Source organism: Cnephaeus nilssonii (genome assembly GCF_951640355.1).
Source record: "Cnephaeus nilssonii genome assembly, chromosome: 2".
Lineage (NCBI taxonomy): Eukaryota > Metazoa > Chordata > Mammalia > Chiroptera > Vespertilionidae > Cnephaeus > Cnephaeus nilssonii.
This window is the reverse complement of record NC_137073.1, coordinates 45,215,406-45,235,907: the sequence shown is the minus strand read 5'-3', so window position 1 is coordinate 45,235,907 and position 20,502 is coordinate 45,215,406.

Below are 20,502 nucleotides of genomic sequence, written 5' to 3'. Positions count from 1 at the left end.
TGTACCCAAATATTGTTCCATTTCTCTTTGAGGTCTTCTTGGGTGACTACTGAGGTGGCTTTTCCTTCCCCCGATTATTTATATCCTAATGAACTCTGGGACTTGCTCCCTTCAGTGTAGTACCAATGTGACCATTGCTCATGGTATCTGGGAACTCTGGACAACTTCAAAGCCTAAATCAGATTCCCTCAAATGTCCATAAAGTGAAATAAAATATTTTTTCTCTGAGGAAAAGTTTGAGTTTTGAAAATTGGGGGAAAAAAGTCATCCAGAATCAAATCTGTGAAGACAATAGAGGATCTAATTGAAGAATCTTAAAAATTAAAATTAGACATAATCCTAAAGACAGGATTCTGCAAAAGACCGGATAGTAAACATTTTAGTCTTTGAGGGCCATATGGTCTCTGTCAAAACTACTCAACTTTACCATTGGAGCATGAAAGCAGCCACAGACAATACATAAATGAATAAACATTGTTGTGTTCCAATAAAATGTTATTTATGAACATGGAATTTGAATTTCATATAATTTTCATGTGTCACAACATATTATTCCTCTTTTGATTTTTTCAATAATCATTTAAAAATGAAATAACTATTCTTAGTTCAGGGGCCATACCAAATAGGCAGCAGGCTTGATTTGACTAGAAGGCCATATTTTGTTGAGACCAGTTCTAGAGACATGAAAGTGACAATGGATATACCTGTGTGTGCTTGTGTGCATCAAATGTGTTACACTGGCTCCGAAGGCAGCCCCAAAGAAGGAGTTCCTAAATGTTTAGCAGACTGATCTCACTGAAAAAAGATGATAGTTTCCCAAGGTGATTACATTGAAGTACAAAATTATTATAATACATAAGCACCTTAGAGGCACAGACCATGCCTTTTGCATTTTAGTTTCCCTCACTTGCCTTACAAATAGTCTTCATTCAATTTATTTTTTGTCAATTGAGTGCATTTTAATGACTTTGTTAAAAGCCATCTCATTACATGATAGCCATCCCTTGAATACTAATTAATAATTCAAAGATTCCTGAATAATTTAAATCAATATACCTTTAACAGAATGTTAAAATATTATCCATCATTAACATTTAATTTGATCATTAGCAATTTCAATCTGGAAAACTATAACCTGTTTTTTATATCTTCTTCAAATTACTGGAAAACTAAAGCCATTTTTCTCTATTCCTTACCATGCTATCAAAATTCTATTTGACAACAGAAATACACTATTCAAAACTCAAGCATCCAATCACATTATATAGCCGTAGACTGTAGATGAAGTCAGAAGTTAAGTTGTTTTTTAACTCAACAACACTCTTTCTACAAACTTTTATTGTAAACCCTTAAATTCAGAACTATAGATAGCATCAGAAACTACATCCAGTGTTACAGTGTCTCAGACTGATAAGCCCAACCCTTCCAACACAAAAGGACAGTTTTGCATGTTTTTTTGTTTTAAGTTTCAGGAATTTCACCTTTATTCTCAAAGGGCAGGGCACACCTTAGAACATTTTCTACAGAACATTCTGGAAGATAAACTGAACTCATGAGAATGTCAAAACCTCTCTCTTTCTCTCTTCTTCCTCTGTCCCTCTTCCTCTACCCACTCCCCACAAAGACACACACGTGCACATACACAGAAATGTATACCTTCTTTCCAGCCTGGGCAACCTACTATGAAACTTTCACAGAAAATTTCTTTCTGACCCAATTTTCCTTCACTAAGGCCCAACTTAAAGAGATCAAACCCCAGGAATGGGGATTATCATGATGCCCTGACACAGAAACAGGAGCACAGGCCTAGCAAATACGCCATGCTGCGGGGGAGGAACTCATTGGGTGGCACACAAAAACGTTCAGCAGTCTTCCTTGAGTGAGGACCATCCTTGGCTAGTCAACCCATGTCAAGTTTCAGACCAAACTGAAAACCAGAGAGAGGGCCATGGGCAATCTCCCACCCCACCCCACCTCCACCATGTCACACTATGAGCCTCAAACAATACCCCAGCACGTCACATGTAGGTGTGGTCTGGACAAATGATCAACTACCTTTTCCACATTAGGAAGGGTCGGGGGCCAGTTCACAGTGATTGGTCCTACTGTGCAGAGGTTCAGTGGCAGTTGTGACCCATAGTAGGGGTCTCCTAACAGGGCATCCTGCTTCTACTTCTGCCTCATAGTCAAGTCTCCACACAGCAGCTGGAGTAATCTCTTCAAAATAGACATCTGACCATGTCACTTCCCCTGTCAAAATCCCCCCAGGGGATTTCCATTATGCATAGGATTAAAATACAAATATGTCTGCAGCATCAACTGAACTCTTCTTCACACCCTGGTGAGCTCAACCTTCGGCCTGCATCCATGGGCTCCCTTGCCTTTGTTGGTTTGGCCAGTGGGAGGCATCTATAGGAACTCTGGAATGTGGCGGGGAATGAAGAGATAGTTTGTCCCCAGCTTCCTCCCCACTGGGTCAAGGTGACTTGGCTGCATCCCTCCATAGTCAAGAGTTTGCCTCCTCCCCCTGCCCAACCTCCTTCACCAACCCTGGGAAACTGCACTAACACTGCTGCTTCTTTCCTAAACCCTGCCACATCTAAACTCTCTTCAAATAACCCAGTTTAATTATGCCTTTGGTTTCCTGCCAGAGCTCTGGCCAAAACATATGGCCTATAATGCCCTAAATGATCTGACCTCTGCCTCCCACTCTAGCTTCATATTATTAAACTTACCTGGTACTGTCACTTACTTCCCATTCAGCCACTCAGGTCTTCTCTCTGGTCCTTAAACATTCCTGGGCTGTCCCTATCTCTGGATCTTTGTCTTTGTCTGCACCCCACATACATACACACATACACCACCACCATCATTTGGATGGTTCTCTCCTTCCCATCTCTCAGGGGGTTCAAACATTTCCTCCTCAGGACTCCCTGACACCCCACCCTGTCAAAAACTAGAACAATATGCTGCTGCTTTTTTTAATCCTTACTGGAGGACATTTTGTTGATTTTTAGAGAGAGTAGAAGGAAGAGAGAGAGAAACATCAATGTGAGAGAAAAAAGCATTGATTGGTACACCTGGACTAGATACCAAACTGACAACTTAGGCATGTGCCCTGACCGAGAATCGAACCCAAAACCTTTTGGTGCATGGGACGACGCTCCAACCACTGAGCACACCTGCCAGGGCTACTTTTTAAAATAAAAAATAGTACACAACACTATCTAAAATGTCCCTATTTACTTCTTTCCTAATTTAGTGTCTGTCTCTCTCCTCTTGCTCTGCAGAACAGCAAGGATCTTGTCTGTCTTGTTCAACCCTTTAAACCCTGAACTCAGAACTATTCTTGATACATAAAAATGATGATGCAAAATCATTTACTGTTTAATTAATAAATGGCATCTAATATGTTCAATCTCTCAGGAGAGAAGTGGAATATAACTACAGAAATGCTGAGTAGAAGAAAACCAATAAATGCTATCCTGGAAACTTTAAAGTGGCCTTTGAAAAAAAGCAAATTACTAGTTTAATTATTAACAATTGTTTTAATTCAATAAACACCAGCCACTGAGAAAAAAGAAATAGCATGACAAATCTGACCCTTGTCTTTGTGAAGCTTACAGAAATTTGGGGAGACAGATATAGTTATGTATTTCTTAATGACAGGGGTATGTTCTGAGAAATGCATTATTCAGTGATTTAGTCATTGTGAGAACATCACAGACTGCAATTACACAAACCTAGATGGCATAGCCTTGTACATACATAAGCTATATGGTAAAGCTCATTGCTCCAAGGCTACACACCTATAAATCATGTTACTGTACTGAATACTATAGGAAACTGTAACCTAATGGTAAGTACTTATGTATCTAAGTATATCTAAACATAGAAAGAGTACAGTAAAAATATAGTATAAAAGATAAAAATGGTATCTGTGTAAGGGCACTTACCATGAATGGAGCTTGCAGGACTGGGAATTGCCCTGGGTGAGTCAGAAAGTGAGTGGTGAACAAACATGAAGGCCCAGGACATTACTGTATGATACTGTAGACTTTACAGACACTGCACACTTGGGCTAAAATAAACTTCTAAAAATATGTTTTTCTTTCTTCAATAATAAATTAACCTTAGCTGTAACTTTATAAATTTTTCAATTATTTTAGCTTTTCAACTCCTCAGTAAGAGCACTTTGTTTAAAACACACACAATCCTGCGGTACAAAAATATTTTCTTTCTTTATATTCTTTTTCTATAACCATTTTTATATTTAAAAAATATTTTTTACTTTCTAAACTTTTTGTGTGAAAACTAAGACACAAACATATTAGCTAAGCCTGCACACAGGCATCATCACCACTGTCACCATCTTCTACCTCCACATTTTATCCCACTAGAAGGTCTCCAGGGGCAATAACACCCATGGAGAATCCTCTCCTATGATAACAATGCCTTCTTCTGGAACACCTTCTGAAGGACCTGCCTCAGGCTCTTCTTAAGGAGGTGTCACTCTTTTCAGAAATATGTCCATGGTGGTTTGCTTGGGTTGTTTCTTATTTTCATCATGGATTTGCTTATCCTATCTAATAAAAGAGTAATATGCAAATTAACCATCACTGTGCTATAATCACAAGCCACGCCCACCAGCCAATCAGGAGCGAGTATGCAAATTAACCCAACCAAGATGGCTGCAGCCACAGAGCAAGCAGGAGGTCTGGGTTTCCCCAGTAATGGAGGAAGCCAAGCTTTCCGCACACCCTGGCTGGCCTAGGCCTCCACTCAAGGCTACAAAGTTTCAATTATAGAAGATAAATAAATCCCAACAAAAATGGCTGTGGCCACAGAGCAAGCAGGAGGCTTGGCTCTGCTCAAGGCTACAAAGTTTCAATTATAGAACATAAATAAATCCCAGATACCAGGGCCTCCGCTTGGGTCACCGGGGGGCATGGCCAGCCTGCAAACCACCACAGGCCCCTCTCCCAGGCCACCCCACACTCCAAGGGAACCCCCACCTTCATCTGGGACACCATTTAGGACAAACCAGCTGGCCCCCACCCATGCACCAGGCCTCTAGCCTATCTAATAAAAGAGTAATATGCAAATTGACCATCACTCCAACACACAAGATGGCTGCCCCCATGTGGTCAAAGATGGCTGCCCCATGTGGGCACAAGATGGCCACCACAAGATGGCCAGCAGGGGAGGGCAGTTGGGAGGAACCAGGCCTGCAAGGGAGGGCAGTTGGGGGCGATCAGGCCAGCAGGGGAGGCAATTGGGAGGGACCAGGCCTGCAAGGGAGGGCAGTTGGGGGTGATCAAGCCTGCAGGGGAGGGCAGTTAGGGGTGACCAGGCCGGCAGAGGAGGAAAGTTGGGGGCGACCGGGCCTGCAGGGAAGGGCAGTTAGGGGTGACCAGGCCTAAAGGAGAGGGCAGTTAGGGGCGACCAGGCTGGCAGGGGATCAGTTAGGCATCAATCAGGCTGGCAGTGGTTAGGGGGTGATCAGGCTGGCAGGCAGAAGCGGTTAGGGGCAATCAGGAAGGCAGGCAGGTGAGCAGTTGGGAGACAGCAGTCCTGGATTGTGAGAGGAATGTCTGAATGTCCGATCCTACCAGGATTGGGCCTAAACGGGCAGTCGAACATCTCTCGAGGGGTCCCAGATTGGAGAGGGTGCAGGCTGGGCTGAGGGACACACACCCCTGTGCACAAATTTTGTGCACTGGGCCTCTAGTAAGTAGATAATGCACCAAGAAAAATGATAACCTTTCAGTGGTGGGAATTCATGTTTCCAAATTTTTAATGGAGCTTGGTGTGATCTCAAAAGCTTCTGCTATGCCTTCATTGTGAATTTTCTGGGTGGTTTTTCTTTTTCTTCTTCTACAGTTTCCTTTGCTCTTGTCTCTTCGTCAGCTGTGTTTCAGTTCCAGCAACTTATCATTAGTTAGTTCATCAGGATCCACCTCTAGGAGCTCCTTGATATCATTACTCAGGTTAAATATTTTGTCTTCTCAACCAAAGTCTTGTTGATTTTTGCAACCTCCTCATCTTTGGAAAATCCTCTGAATGAACCTCTTGAGTATCTTCTTCCAGATGCCATTCATACACTCCCTGGTGACATCACCCCAAGCCCAAGCAAGGTTCCTGATGCAGTCACAAATGTTGTAATTCTTCCAGAATTGTACCAGTGTCTTCCCAGTGTCATCCTCATTGCAGCAATAGCCTGGGCAAAGGTCTCCTCAGGTAGTAGACCTTAAAGCTGGTATAACTCCTTGATCCATTGGTTGGATCGAGAGATCGTGTTTAGATAGAAAAACACTACTTTGATATTGGGATGAATAACACCAATAAAAGAACGATGTCTGGGAGCATTAACAACAATAAGCAAAATCTTGTAAGGTATGTTATTCTCCAAACAGTACTTCATTTCACTGGCACAGCAATTTGGGAAGGCATCTTCTAAGATGATGGGTGGGTGGGTCATCCATTACTTCTTATTGCTCCTACAGTACATCTGGCAGTGTCTGGTTATTGATATCCTTGAAGAACCTGGTGTTCTCACTGTGCCAGATTGCAAAGGGTTTCAATTTGTAACCTGCAACATTGCTCCCAAGCAAGACTAATATCTTGTCCTTAAAGGACTTGAAATCTGGCACTGACTTGGCCTCCTTATGGATGAAAGTCCTTTCAGGCATCCATTTCCAGAATAGGGAGGTTTCATCCATATTGAATATTTACTCTGGGAAATAATTTTCCTTCACAATTAAGTCATCTAGACTTTCCCAAAATTCTTCAGCTGCCTTCACTTCAGCACTCTCAGACTCACCACTCACTTTCACATTATGAATGAATAATGATTCCAGAGCTAGCAGTAAATTCAACATCATAGGCAGGTACAGCCTTTTCTTTCAACAACACAAACTTTTTGCTTTGACCATGATCATCATGGTGCTGAGAGGAATATACTTCTGTATCTGGTTTTCCATCAAAGTCATTAGAAGTTTTTCCAGGTCTGATATGGGCCCTTCTCAATTTTTTACTACATGATACTCTAGACTTTATAAGCACTGTACACTTGGACTAAACTAAACTTATTAAAATATGTTTTTCTTTCTTTAATAATAAACTAACCTTAGCGAACTGTAACTTTATAAACTTTTCAATTATTTTAGCTTTTCAACTCTTTAGTAATAGCACTTAGCTTAAAACACATACAATCCTGCAGATCAATGAAGCAGATCATTTAACGGCTTCTGTCACTTTCTTGTTCTTCAAGATCATAGTTATGGTGGAATAGGATATGCTTGGCAGGCAAGTAATAATCATCACTGATTTTTCCACCTTTTTTAGTCCCTAATCACTTTTTTTAATACTCACCCAATGATATGTTTTTATAGATTTTAGAAAGAGGGGAAGGGAGAGAGATGGAGGGGGGAGAAAGAAACATCATAGTGAGAAAGAAACATCAATTGGTTGCCTCCTGTATGTGCTCTGATCAGTGATCAAACCCGCAACCTAGGTTCGTACTCTGACTAGGAATTGAACCCACAACCTTTTGGTGTATAGGATGACGCTCCAACCAAATGAGCCACTGGACCAGGGTAGTCTTATACACTTTCAATTTTGTTTCTGGTTCAAACACTTGACATAGCCTCTTACTGGCAACATTAGCAGTGAATTTTGTATGCTTAGGGGCCATGATGTACAAAACACCACAAAATTAAATCAAGCACAAGAGAAAATGATGCAACCAGAAGATGCAATAAGCATGAGATGTATGAGGCTGCTGCCAGTATAACACAGCATACTGCTTTACAGCAAACTTTTTTATAAGTACAAAGATTACTAATGATAAAATGTATAGTAAAGTAAATACATAAGCCAATGGCACAGTCATTTATTATCATTATCAAGTATTATGTCCTGTACATACTTGTATGTGCTATACTTTATAGGACTGGCAGCACAGGAGGCTTGTTTACATCAGCATCACCACAAACACCTGAGTAATGCATTGCACTATAGCCTCAGGATGGCTAGGACACCACTAAGCAATAGGAATTTTTTTAGCTCCATTATAATCTTATGGGACTACCACTGTATATGCATTCTGACCTTCACCAAAACATCATCATACAATGCATGACTGTAACTGAATAAGAAATCAGATATATATTAACTCCCCTTGGGAAGTACAGGGTGATGTGGAGCACATAGAAAAAGCTCCTCCTCTCATCCAGAGAGGGTCAGGGAGAATCAAAATGCAGAGACTTCTAGACTGAAATGAGCCAACAGGCCACAGATGCCAAAGCTTCACAGACAAATCCTCTACCATATGCAGTGAAACAAGCGTAAAGAACATTTCCACCTACTCACATACCACCCAGTCCTCACCTGGGTCCTCCACACTTAAGAGCCGCATATTTATTTGTGAGGAATCTCCTTTCTGTATCACCCAACTCTTTCGTATTCGTATGTCTTATCTCCAACTCTTGTCACTCAGAATAGCAGTCATGTTTTATCTCTCTCTCACCAAATGCCATAAAACCCAGCCTAAGAAAGGAGGCAAAATAGTTTTCCCTCATCTACCTCCACCCAAAATAATGTTTGAGGACAACAACAGGCACATTAAACAGAGCTCATTACACACATAGTCTTGACATCTTAACTAGGAATAATGAGTTGAGTCTGAGTATATAATTCTTTTTAAGAATTAATAGAAATATCACAATCTTGAATTGAAATATTAAATACTTGGAAACAAGGAGTCCAAGATCTATTTTTTTTTTAACTCCCAAAGAAAGTATTGTTAGCTCTACTTCTTTGAATAAGGAATCTGCATGCAGTTCTGGTCATTTCTCAGGAGTGAGAAGCACAACAGCAAAAGTGCTGACCCCTTGGCACAGATGCCAAGGCCACGTCAGCCACCAAGGCTTGTTTGGACATCACAAAGCCAGGTGCACCATAAGGTTAAAATCACCTATGTATCCACACTGACTGTCCATCAACAGCAGTCAGAAAACTGCAGAACTGGAGCGTACATGGGCCCCCAGCTTTAGCCCGCCTTCTACCATTTCCAAGTGAGGCCTCTGAAGACCTGCCAGGTTAAATGGCGTGCCAAGGCCTCACAGAGCCTGTGAGTGGTAGAAGGGGAGCCGGAGCCCGTAAGTTAACCTCATGACTCTTTCAAAAGAATAACTCAGTTATCTGGTCACTGGAAAGCTTTGTTGAGCTGGGAAAACAATTTCTCATCACTCATAGCTTTCCTCTACAATCTGCAGCCACACGCCCGAAGTAAATTGGCTTAACAGAGCTTCTTCAGGCGTGGTTGTCGCCTTGTCTGAAGAGCATGAGGTGATTCTCTGAAAAGAAAAACAAATGAGGAGTTTCTGGCTCAGCGCTGAGAAAAGCTGAAACGCATCCACCCCTCAGCTCCTCAGCATGGCTAGTGCATCCCTTTACCGGTGATTGCTTCAACAAGCATTGTTGAACTACATTAAGTCAGGATCAATTCGTGGCACAGCTCTGAGCCTCCAAATGCATGTTTCAGTGGATTTCAGAAATGACTCACTAAATCAATCTTTTTTTCTCTAAAATGTAGAGCTTGAAAACAGGGAAATCAGTCTTTTCCTGAGAGGCCCCACAATCTGAGCTAAAAACTGATGCCCAGTTTTATACAGACCACCTCCTCAATTTCTCCCCATATTGTCCCTCCTTTGTATCCGCAAGAGCCCCCACAACAACAGTGGGAAGAGAATTTGTCTTCCACCCAGGCTGTGGCTGTGAATATGACCCCTAACCCACTGCCAATTCTCACTGCAGCCCTGGCTCTTATATCCAAAGAACACTCGAGGCAATGACTGGAAGAGAGATTTGAGGGTGAGAAGAGGAAAATGGGGTTAAAGTGGAAGGCCAAACAGAAGCAATGTTCACAGAATTTAGCCTTGAGGATGTGGTAGAGTTAGAGGAAAGCACTCCAAGGCCGTCAGCCTGCATTCCAGTAAGCCACAACAAACAGAGACCAGATATGCACGAGGGGCTTGAGGAGATCACCTCTGAATCAGACTCTGGTCTACTCTAACATGGACTCATCGTGAGGAAGAAAATTTCACCTTTCCTCAGACTGGCTGAACATGTTTTAAAAGATTACCTAAGGCCTAACTGGTTTGGCTCAGTAGATAGAGCGTTGGCCCTCGGACTGAAGGGCCCTGGGTTCAATTCCAGTCAAGGGCATATATCTTGGTTGTGAGCTCGATCCCCAGTAGGGGGCCACGCAGGAGGCAGCTGATAGGTATTTCTCTCTCATCAATGTTTCTAACTCTCTATCCCTCTCCTTTCCTCTCTGTAAAAAAATCAATAAAAATATATTTTAAAAAACAAACAAACACTAAAAGATGACCTAGGACTCTATCTAAAGCTAATCTGCATGGGTGTTCAGGCAAACCTCGGAGATAATGCTGGTTCCATTCCAGACCACTGCAATAATGCAAGTATCTCAATAAAGTGAGTCATAATCTTTTTGCTGGCGGAGGGTCTTGCCTTCAATTTGTTAAAAACGCAACATCTGTGAAGCTCAATAAAGCGAAGCACAATAAAATGAGGTCTGGCTGTTCCAGGAATTGGACAGTAACAGCTGTAGTTGTTTAACGGAACAAGCCACGCACCATAGGGTACAAGCAGAAAACAACCGACTCTTACATTTACAACCCATTCAAACCTCATCTGCAGACTCATTCTTCCCTGCCTCTTGGACGAAATCTCTGGCAGATCCCTTAATTTTTTTCCCAATTTGTTTTAGGCATAAGAACAATTTCATTTTGGAAATAATTGGAAAGTCAAACATGAAAATCAAAACCCCAAACTCTTATCTAATTTAGAGTCCCTTTCCTTCTCTAACATGTTATTGTTTTAGGCCTAAACAATAAGGGGGGGAGGAGCCACGTCGGGCTGCCTCTCTGGTCCCCAGCTTTATTCTTCCATTCCTCCTCCCTCCAGGATTGGGCCCAAGACAGGAAGACATTACCGAAAGGACGCTCTTAGCATGGCTGGTGCTTTTGTGATCTGACATTTGGCAAACATTAATCCAGCTCATTGTCTCCTGAGGCTTTAGGAAGGTAATGCAGAGACTTCCTCCCGGTGATGTCTAACCCAGGCGCCTGGGTGTGGTGATGCCTCCTCCAGCTCCTGGGCCCCGGCAGGCTCCTCACATAGACTCTAAGGTGTTGCCACACCCAGGTGGGCTTCCAGGGCTGCTGATCTCAGCCACTCCCTGGGTCAGAACTGCCTGGGAGATCTGACACTCATTGAGAAAGGTGAGGTTCTGTTGTTTCGTTCTCAACGTTTAGGACCTCAGCAAAACTAAGAGGGGGAAAAAATCCTATTTTGACAACTGATTGCACAATCATGATACTTCCCCGACACCAAGTAGACCCCTTACTTGAGCCAAGGTGGGTGTGAAAAGGAGAAATCTCACTGATATAACCAGTCCCTTCTACTTACATATGGAAGTTCTTGCCTTTGAAAGGGGTTCCAGGCCCTATTGTTTTAAACCTTACCATTGCAGATGTCAAAGGAGAGCAGCAGGTGCCTAATGGAATCTAGTGGGATTTATTTTCATGTTTTTCCAGCTTTAATTACTAAGGACTCTAGCTATGAACAAGGACACTAAGCAAACCATGTTCTCCTGCGAGAACTTCCATGAGTTGTGTCCAGCCCCAAATCACCTGACCTTGCACTTGCTCGCTCTCTCTGAATCTCTCTCTCTATCTCACACATACACACACAGAGGCTGCTATAACAAATTACCACAAACTTGGTAGCTTCCAACAACACACATTTAGTCTCTTATTGTTCTTGAGGTCAGAAGCCCAATGTCAGATTCACTGGGCCAAAGTCAAAGTGTCAGCAAGACCGCCCTTCTTCCAGAGGCTCCAGGGGAGAAACTGCTTCCCTGCCTTTTCTAGCTTCTTGAGCTGCATTTCTTGGCTTATGACCCTTCTTCCATCTTCAAGACCAGAAGCTTATCATCTTGTTTCAGTCATTACATTACCTCTGTCTCTCCAGTCACATCTTCCTCTGCCCTCCTTCGGGGAACACTCCTGATTACATTTATTCATGTGGATAATCCAGGTAATTTCCCCATCTCAAGATCCTTAACTTGACCCCATTCTCTAAATCCTTTATCCATATAAGGGCTGCAAGGATTCAAGGACAGGCTAATGGGATGAGGACCTGAATATGTATGGGGAACATTATTCAGCCTTCCACAGGGAATAACAGTGCTCATGGAAAGAGAATGTCCTTTTCCTGGAATCTGCCCCAAAGCCAAATACGAGAGATCTGCACAAAGTCAAGCACTGTGAATGACACTGTCAATTGTCTCACCCCACAACCAAGCCTAAACCTCTGCTCTTTTGCCTATTTAACTAGAAAGATTACAAAGCTAAAATACTCACTATACCACCTTCCTCTGTAGCTAGAAATAGCCAAATGACAGAGCTCTAGGCAGACACCTGGAAATCTCACAATACCAACCTTCCCCTACATCATCTTGAAGGTTTAATGTGATAGCTTAAACTACAGCATCCACCTTGGAGGGAAAGCTCAGGAAATTGACAGAAGTGCTGGCCCTGATATGTCTGCGTCACTAAACTAATTTGAACCCCCAACTACACTGGGAAGAGGGCTCAGTGGGTGAGAGCCTGGGCTCTGGGGTTAGGTTAATAGGGACAGATCCTAGCCTCACTGCTCAGTGATCAAGTGACCTTGGGCAAATCACTCTCCTTCTCTGTGCTTTGTCTTTCTCTTCTGTTATCATTAAGTGAGATAATGCAAACAAATACCAGTATACTGAAAAAGTCGACAAATGTTAGCTATGGTATTCTTTTAACCCCACCCTATTAAAAGTTTGTGCGCATTCCTTATCGAGAAGGGGATTTACAATGAATATAATCATCTGCCAAAACACATGGTGCAGAAGCTTAAGTCCTATGGGTCTGTCCATGGACAAAGGGAGCCAAAGAGTAACTGGAACCACAGAGGTCCTCGCCAGCAGCTGCAGTGGGGGCAGAGTGGGGCTGTCCACCGCAGTGCAGCAACTACGATGCTCTGCTGCCCACCCACCCCACCTGCTGAGCACAGCACCCAGATCTCCATGTGCCACCCAGACCACAGGCAGGGTCTCTGAAAACCCTCTCTTAGGTTGTCCTAAGAGCATATGAACAGGAATGGGATGAGAGAGTTCCGAGGAGGCCAGACTGATGTTTAATTCTCTTGTATTGATGAGCCTCTTGCTCAGTTCAGGACAGGAGCGCTCTTATTCAAAAGTTAGGATCATAAAAACACAGGCAAGATGACTGCCCTAGGTATAAGGGTCATTAGCAAGAGTGTGTCATGCAGATGCTCTATTTCTGCATTTCCAAAGCAGGGCTACAGGATGCAAGGACATGATTTCAAAGACAAAATGGGAACCAGAGGAGGGTAAGTGAAAAATCTAATTTGGGCCATTACCATGACACCTCATTACTGTCCCCTTTGGGTATTTTCTCCCCTGATATCCTGAACTGAGTCACAGTGAGGAAGTCAGTGAGAATTACAGAATTCATGGGTTGGAAGGAAAATATCAGTCCTGGGCTCACCTGCAGTGGGCAGGGGTATGAAGTTGGGACCGTTGAGGGGATCAGAGGAGAGAAAGGGAGGTATGAGCAGGGAATAGCATGGGGAAACATGATGAGTGAACGCCCAGAAAAGAGGCCAGCCTGATAAAGAAACAAGTTTGATGTCAGAAGAAACAAGCTCGGAAAGGTAGGGTGGGCCAGGTAAAAACAAGCAGTAGATTACAATAAAACTTTTTTTTCAGAGAATGAAAAAGGCATTCTGACATTTGGGCATTTGTCAGGTGGTCATTGGGATTGCTGACATTTTACTATGAGTAAGAAGATGGCCAGGATTGGTGGCACCTTGCTAGTGTATTGGAAGAGTTCCCATGACTCCACACCAATACATACATTTCCAGGAAGAGCAGAGCACCGTTACTTTGCAGTCGGTTCCGAGACACTTAAAAGTATCGCACAACCATCCTCTGAAATAACGTGAGCCAAGCACTTTTTGTTTTTAATATTGCAAAACACCCCTTTCCTTAGCGAGGGAGCTAGCTCAGCATGCAGTCACCTTATCTGACTCCTGTCCCGTGGAAGGGCAAGACAGCTTCAGGTAGGAAAATAAAGATGCTGCTTGGAGGAGCTGCCCATGGAGGAGCGGGATGTACGGGGCACTCCCCTGATTTATCTTCAGTATTAGCTTCGTGGGGAAGAAAGACAATGGTGAGAATGAATTGCATTGCATGTAATGTTTTGCTCCAAAGAATGCTTTGCCTCATTTTCCTGCTGCTCGTACATGCTGAAAATGAGAAAGTACCAGCTGACAACTTTCCTTCTGATTTATAGGAAAGGTTCTTTAATCCCAACTAAGCATTTCACTAAGTGTGGAGCTCTCCCAGCCTTACCACCCTCTCCCCATTCCCGTTACGTTTTCTCGGTGTACCTCCGGATTGTGATCTGTAGAGAGCCAAACGCTCTAATGACTGTTGCTCAAGGTCACTTGGTGTGAATGAGCACAATTTTGAAGGATGTAATTCAGGTCATATATCTATGGCTTTCATAATTACTTTGAATATAAATATGATGACACTATATATTTGTCATGCATGTAGCTAGAATAGTCATGGAATTAAACAGTAAATACTATTTGGATCAATGATATTTTCATCAAATATTTATGGCATTGTCATAAAAAGCTTGAATCCTGCAAAATACAACAATCTTAGAAAAATATAACCCATTTCCCCTTATTTGTTAACTTCTGAATTTTAAGTTATTATCTTATAATATTGGTTCAAGTTTTTAAAAATTGCATAGAACTATATATATTACAATATTTTGTAATTGTATGTCGCTTGAAATGTAAATAATGACCTATTTCTCTTTCAAACTACTTAATGACATGCTTTACAATTATCACAGACCTCCCCCGCCCCAATATAAAATAACAGTCTCAAAACAATTATCTTCCTTATAGGTAAAGAAAAAAAAAATCACCACTACCAGAGATCAGAAAATAAATTAACAGAAACTGAGATATTTACATCTCCTCAATAATGTTGCATCATCAGGAAACCAGAACATAAATAAATGCAGAGGAAAAACCCTTGCACTTGCCCTCAAAAAAATCTGCTGCAGCTTCCAGAACCTCACACTCTATAACACTTCCTATATTAAAACAGTATATCACACCTGCCAAAGCACCAAGGTGAGAACAGAAGGTCACTGGTGATCTTTGCTGTTAGGTAATTGTTTGCCCAGTAACAAAGTTATCAGGAAGAGGATCCTGGGACTGGGACCGGGCAGAAGAGGTCTGGTAGAGTGGTCTGACATGTGCACCTGTCAAAGTCACAAGTAGGGACACCCGACCTGCCCAGAGAACTAGGAAGGGGCAGGTCAAGCCAAGCGTACCCCCAAAGCTGAATAAAGCCTCAAACTGTCTGCAGCTCAACCAACCCCGTACTGTTATTATTCCCCTTCAGGTTCTAAAGGCTTATTTTCCATTCAAATGGCTATTCTCAAAATTAAATTGAGCCCATTTTGAAAGCCAAATTTCATGGGACACTGCATTCTAAGACAATACTTCACCCTGTACCAATGTGTTCCTTCTCCTGCTTTCCCTTGATCCAATTCCATCAAAGTGGTTCACTTGTGCAATTCTATTAAGACCATTCATTATTTGTCTCACATTTGACAAATTCGCTCGGCTTGCATATTAGCTAACCTGGGGGGGAAGGAACCTTCCCGAAGGTATTTCTGCCTTCTGTAATAAATCGTTTCCGATTTCCCTTCAATGTCTCCTCCGATAGTTTGTTCATTTGGGCCTCAGAAGATCTTGTGATTTCTTGAGTCATCTTACCCTTCACAATAATGTAGTTGTTTTTATCAGAACAAAAATCGCTATAGATTTCTAAGAATAAATTCAGTTTCAGCCTTCACCGAATTATGCTGATTCCCCAGAACCTGAGAATTTGGGTTGTTCTTCAAGAAGTGGTCATCTATCATGTTTAACTTGCTTTTCAGATATTTTCCTTGCGAATAATAGATGAGTTTCCCCTTTCAGCCATGGCAGAATTCACTTTACTTCAGGTACCTAACTGACAGAGTGAGCATTCCTAGGCTGCAGGATGGGCCACAGGCTTGTTCTGATGCCCCCCCCCTCCCCATTGTCAGCCTGAGAAATGGGGTGATATTTTGCTGAAACACATCTCTGTGCTATTTCCCGTACTGAACAACAGTGGTCTTCAAAGTAGGGTATGGACTCCCCTGAGGGTAACACAAAGACATTCCAAAGAGTGTGAGGCTGATATGTAGATCTTCAGCATCTCTACGTACCCTTTCCTAAAACTGATGCTCTTAGGACAGTACCCGAGGTCTCACTGCTCCTTACCCCTTTCACAATACACTTAGAAGTGACTTAAAAGAAAAGTATCTATGGCAAGTCCTACTTGGTGCATTTTCCCAAGTGGCCAAACTGGGTGGCCAAAAAGGAACAAGGGGAACACTTTTAAGCAAGGCTCTTTTTTAAGGTTAAATTTTTCTTTTTTTTTAAATTTATTTTTCAGTTACAGTTTATATTGAATATTATTTTTATTAGTTTCAAATGTATAGTGTTTAGACTGTCATATACTTGACAAAGTGTTCCTCTCAATATTTCCAGTACCCACCTAGCACCATATAGTTATTATAATACTACTGACTATATTCCCTATGCTGTACTTTACATCTATGTGGCTATTTTGTAACTGCCAATTTGTACTTCTTAATCCCTCCACCTTTCTCACTCATCCCCTCAACCCTATCCCCTCTGGCAACCACCAGTCTATTATCTGTATATATGAGTCTGTTTCAACTTTGTTTGTTTATATTGTTCTTTAGATTCCACATATGAGTAAAACATGGTATTTGTCTTTCTCTGACTGATTTATTTCACTTAGCATAATACCCTCTAGGTCCATCCATGCTGTTGCAAATGGTAAGATTTCATTCTTTTTTATGGCCAAGAAATATTCCATTATATATATATATATATATATATACCACCACTTTTTTATTCACTCATCTATTTACAGGCACTAGGTTGCTGCCATATCTTGGCTATTATAAATAATCCTGCAATGAACATGGAGTGCATACATTTTTTTTAAATTAGTGTTTTAGTGTATATAGCCAGAAGTGGAATCGCTGGGTCATAGGCAGTCCCATTTTCAATTTTTTGAGGACCCCCTCCCCCATACTGCTTTCTACAGTGGCTGCACCAGTCTGCATTCACACCAACAGTGCACAAGGGCCCCTTTTCTCCACATCCTCGCCAACACTTGTTTGTTGATTTGTTGGTGATAGCCATTCCTGACAGTTGTGAGGAGATACCTGATTTATGGTTTTGGTTTTAATTTACATTTCTCTGATAATTAGTGATATCGGATATCTCTTCATATGTTTATTTTCCATCTGTATGTCCTCTTTGGAGAACATAACAGGTCCTCTGTCTACTCAGGTATCCTGACCATTTTTTAATCGGGGTGTTCTTTGTGTGTGTGTTTGTGTGTGTGTGTGTGTGTGTGTGTGTGTGTGTGTGTGTGTGTTTTGGTGTTGAGTTGTGTGCTTTATAAATTTTGGATATTAACCTCTTGTCAGATGTATCATTGGCAAATATTTTCTCCTATTTAGTAGGTTGTCTTTTCATTTTTTTAATGGTTTCCTTTGCTGTGCAAAAGCTTTTTAGTTTATGTAGTCCCATTTGTTAATATTATTTTTTTGTTTCCCTTGCCCAAGGAGATATATCAGAAAAATTATTGCTATGGGAAATGTCAGAGATTTTACTGCCTATGTTTTCTTCTAGGAGTTTTATGGTTTTGAATCTTACATTCAGGTCTTTAATCCATTCCTAATTTATTCTTGTAAATAGTGTAAAATGGTGGTCTAGCTTTATTATTTTGCATATATTTGTTCAATTTTCCTAACACCATTTATTTAATAGGCTGTCTTTGCCCCAGTGTATGTTCTTAAGCAAGGCATTTTAACAGTCGCTCCTAATCCATTTCATTATAGAATGCACTCCCCATAAAAATTTTACTTTCGTGCATAATTGATCATAATTTATAATAAATTCATGTTTTTGATCCAGTGTATATCAATAATAATTGTAATGATAACTCAATCTAGAAGGATAATATTCACACTTAAGGTCATAGGAAAAATTTAAATTTAAATAGTTAACTTTGTTCTAGAGAAATATTATGATGTGAAAAACTTTCAAATATAATAATATATTACACTAGAACACATTTCTGTGCAGAAAGTGAAATAGAAATATGATTTCTGGAACCAGACAGTTAATAAAAGAGCTTCTTATTCATTTTTGAAAAAGATAATAGTCAGAATCAAATTACTATGAAATTCATATTTGGTGGATACATTCAAAAGGCCATCAAAATGGTCTTTTGAATTTTAATGTGTCAATATTTACCAATTACATCCTTTGGAACATTTAAATAAAAAATGTTAAATGACAACATAAAAATAGGAAAGGTAGTATGTAATCTAAACAGTACTGTCACACCACATCTAGGTGTAAGGGAGAGAGAGAGAGAAAGAGAGTGAAAGAGGAGAGAAGAGAGGAAGAGCATACAGGCATCCATATCTGTAAGGTGACTGACAGATTATCTATGATATCCACCAAGAGGTCAAAATATTGTGGCCTATTAGTCTAGAAGGATTAAGTAATTTTACCTTGGTATTCTTATGTCAAATAACCTAATATAAAAATAAGTAAGTTGAAGTGCTATCTTTAGTTAATTTCTACTTATTACATTCAAGCCAGTATATCCACTGTAGTGTAATTCGCTGTAGGCTTGGACCCCTGTAATTTTGGCAATACTAATGAGAGGTGCTATACTAAAAGAACAGTGAGCAGGCCAAAGCATAGGTAGAACAAACTGAAACACTCAACTTAGAAAGGCAAGATGTGGCTATGAACTTCTGCATAAAATGCAAATCAAAACAGCAATGAGGTACCATCTCACAGCTGTCAGAATGGCTATCATCAACAAATCAACAAACGACAAGTGCTGGCGAGGATGCGGAGAAAAAGGAACCCTCTGCACTGCAGGTGGGAATGCAGACTGGTGCAGCCACTGTGGAGAACAGTATGGCGTTTCCTCAAAAAATTAAAAATGGAACTCCCGTCTGACCCATTGATCCCACTTCTAGGGATATATCCCAAGAAAACAGAAACACCAATCAGAAAGGATATATGCACCCCTATGTTCATAGCAGCGCAATTTACAATAGCTAAGATTTGGAAACAGCCTAAGTGCCCATCAGCAGATGAGTGGGTTAGATAACTGTGGTACATCTACACAATGGAATACTACGCTGCTGTAAAAAAGAAGGAATTTTTATCATTAGCATCAGCATGGATGGAACTGGAGAGCAATATGCTAAGCGAAATAAGCCATTCAGAGAAAGATAAATATCAAATTATCTCACTCACTTTTGGAATATAATGAATAACATAAACTGATGGACAAAAACAGTACCAGAGTCATAGAAACATTGAACAGACTATCCAATCTACGAGGGAAGGCAGGAGATGAGGGGGTAAAAGATCAACCAAAGGACTTGTATGCATGCATATGAGCATAACCAATGGACACAGACAGTAGGGGGTGGGGGCATGTGCTGGGGGTGGCCAGGGAGAGGTCAATGGGGGGAAAGGAGACTCATGTAATACTTTAAACAATAAAGAATTTTTTTTTGAAAAAAAGAACTGGACACACACACATACCAAAAAAAAAAAAAAAAGGCCGTTAAAGATGTCAAAATAGATTATTTGCTGCAGAAGAGGGATGAATTTAAAAGTCTTGCTGTCTTTATCTCTGAACATCTCAATTTAGCTTTTAGACCCTCATGGTGGAAAACTAATCATGTCAATTCAAGTTAACTGTGCCAGTGTCAGAGGTTTATTGCCCCCCTACTCCAGACTCATGAGGATAAACATGCAGTCTTTATCCCCTCCCACCCCTCCTTCTTCTTCCTTTCTTCCTGAGGGTGATCTGTGGTCTGTGTGTGATCTGCTGGCATCAGGAGGAATGGGGCATTCTGTTCATGAAAATTCTCTGCCCACATTAGCCTCTGCTAGATGTAATTTACCTCACCTGGGTCTCAATATTCCATGCTGGCATCCCATGTGAAGTCTGCAATCCTGCAGGTGGCCAGGTCATGTTTCTGAGACCTCAGTCTAAGGTAGGATTGGGCAAACTGTGTCATACAACACCAGGGGCGTGCTATATATGGCTTAGACTCACACTAAAAGTGGTGATTATACTAACCATTCTTTTAATTTCTGTAAATCAGTGCCTTGACACCTACAAAATGGCTACTAACTATTCCCAAATAAACCCTG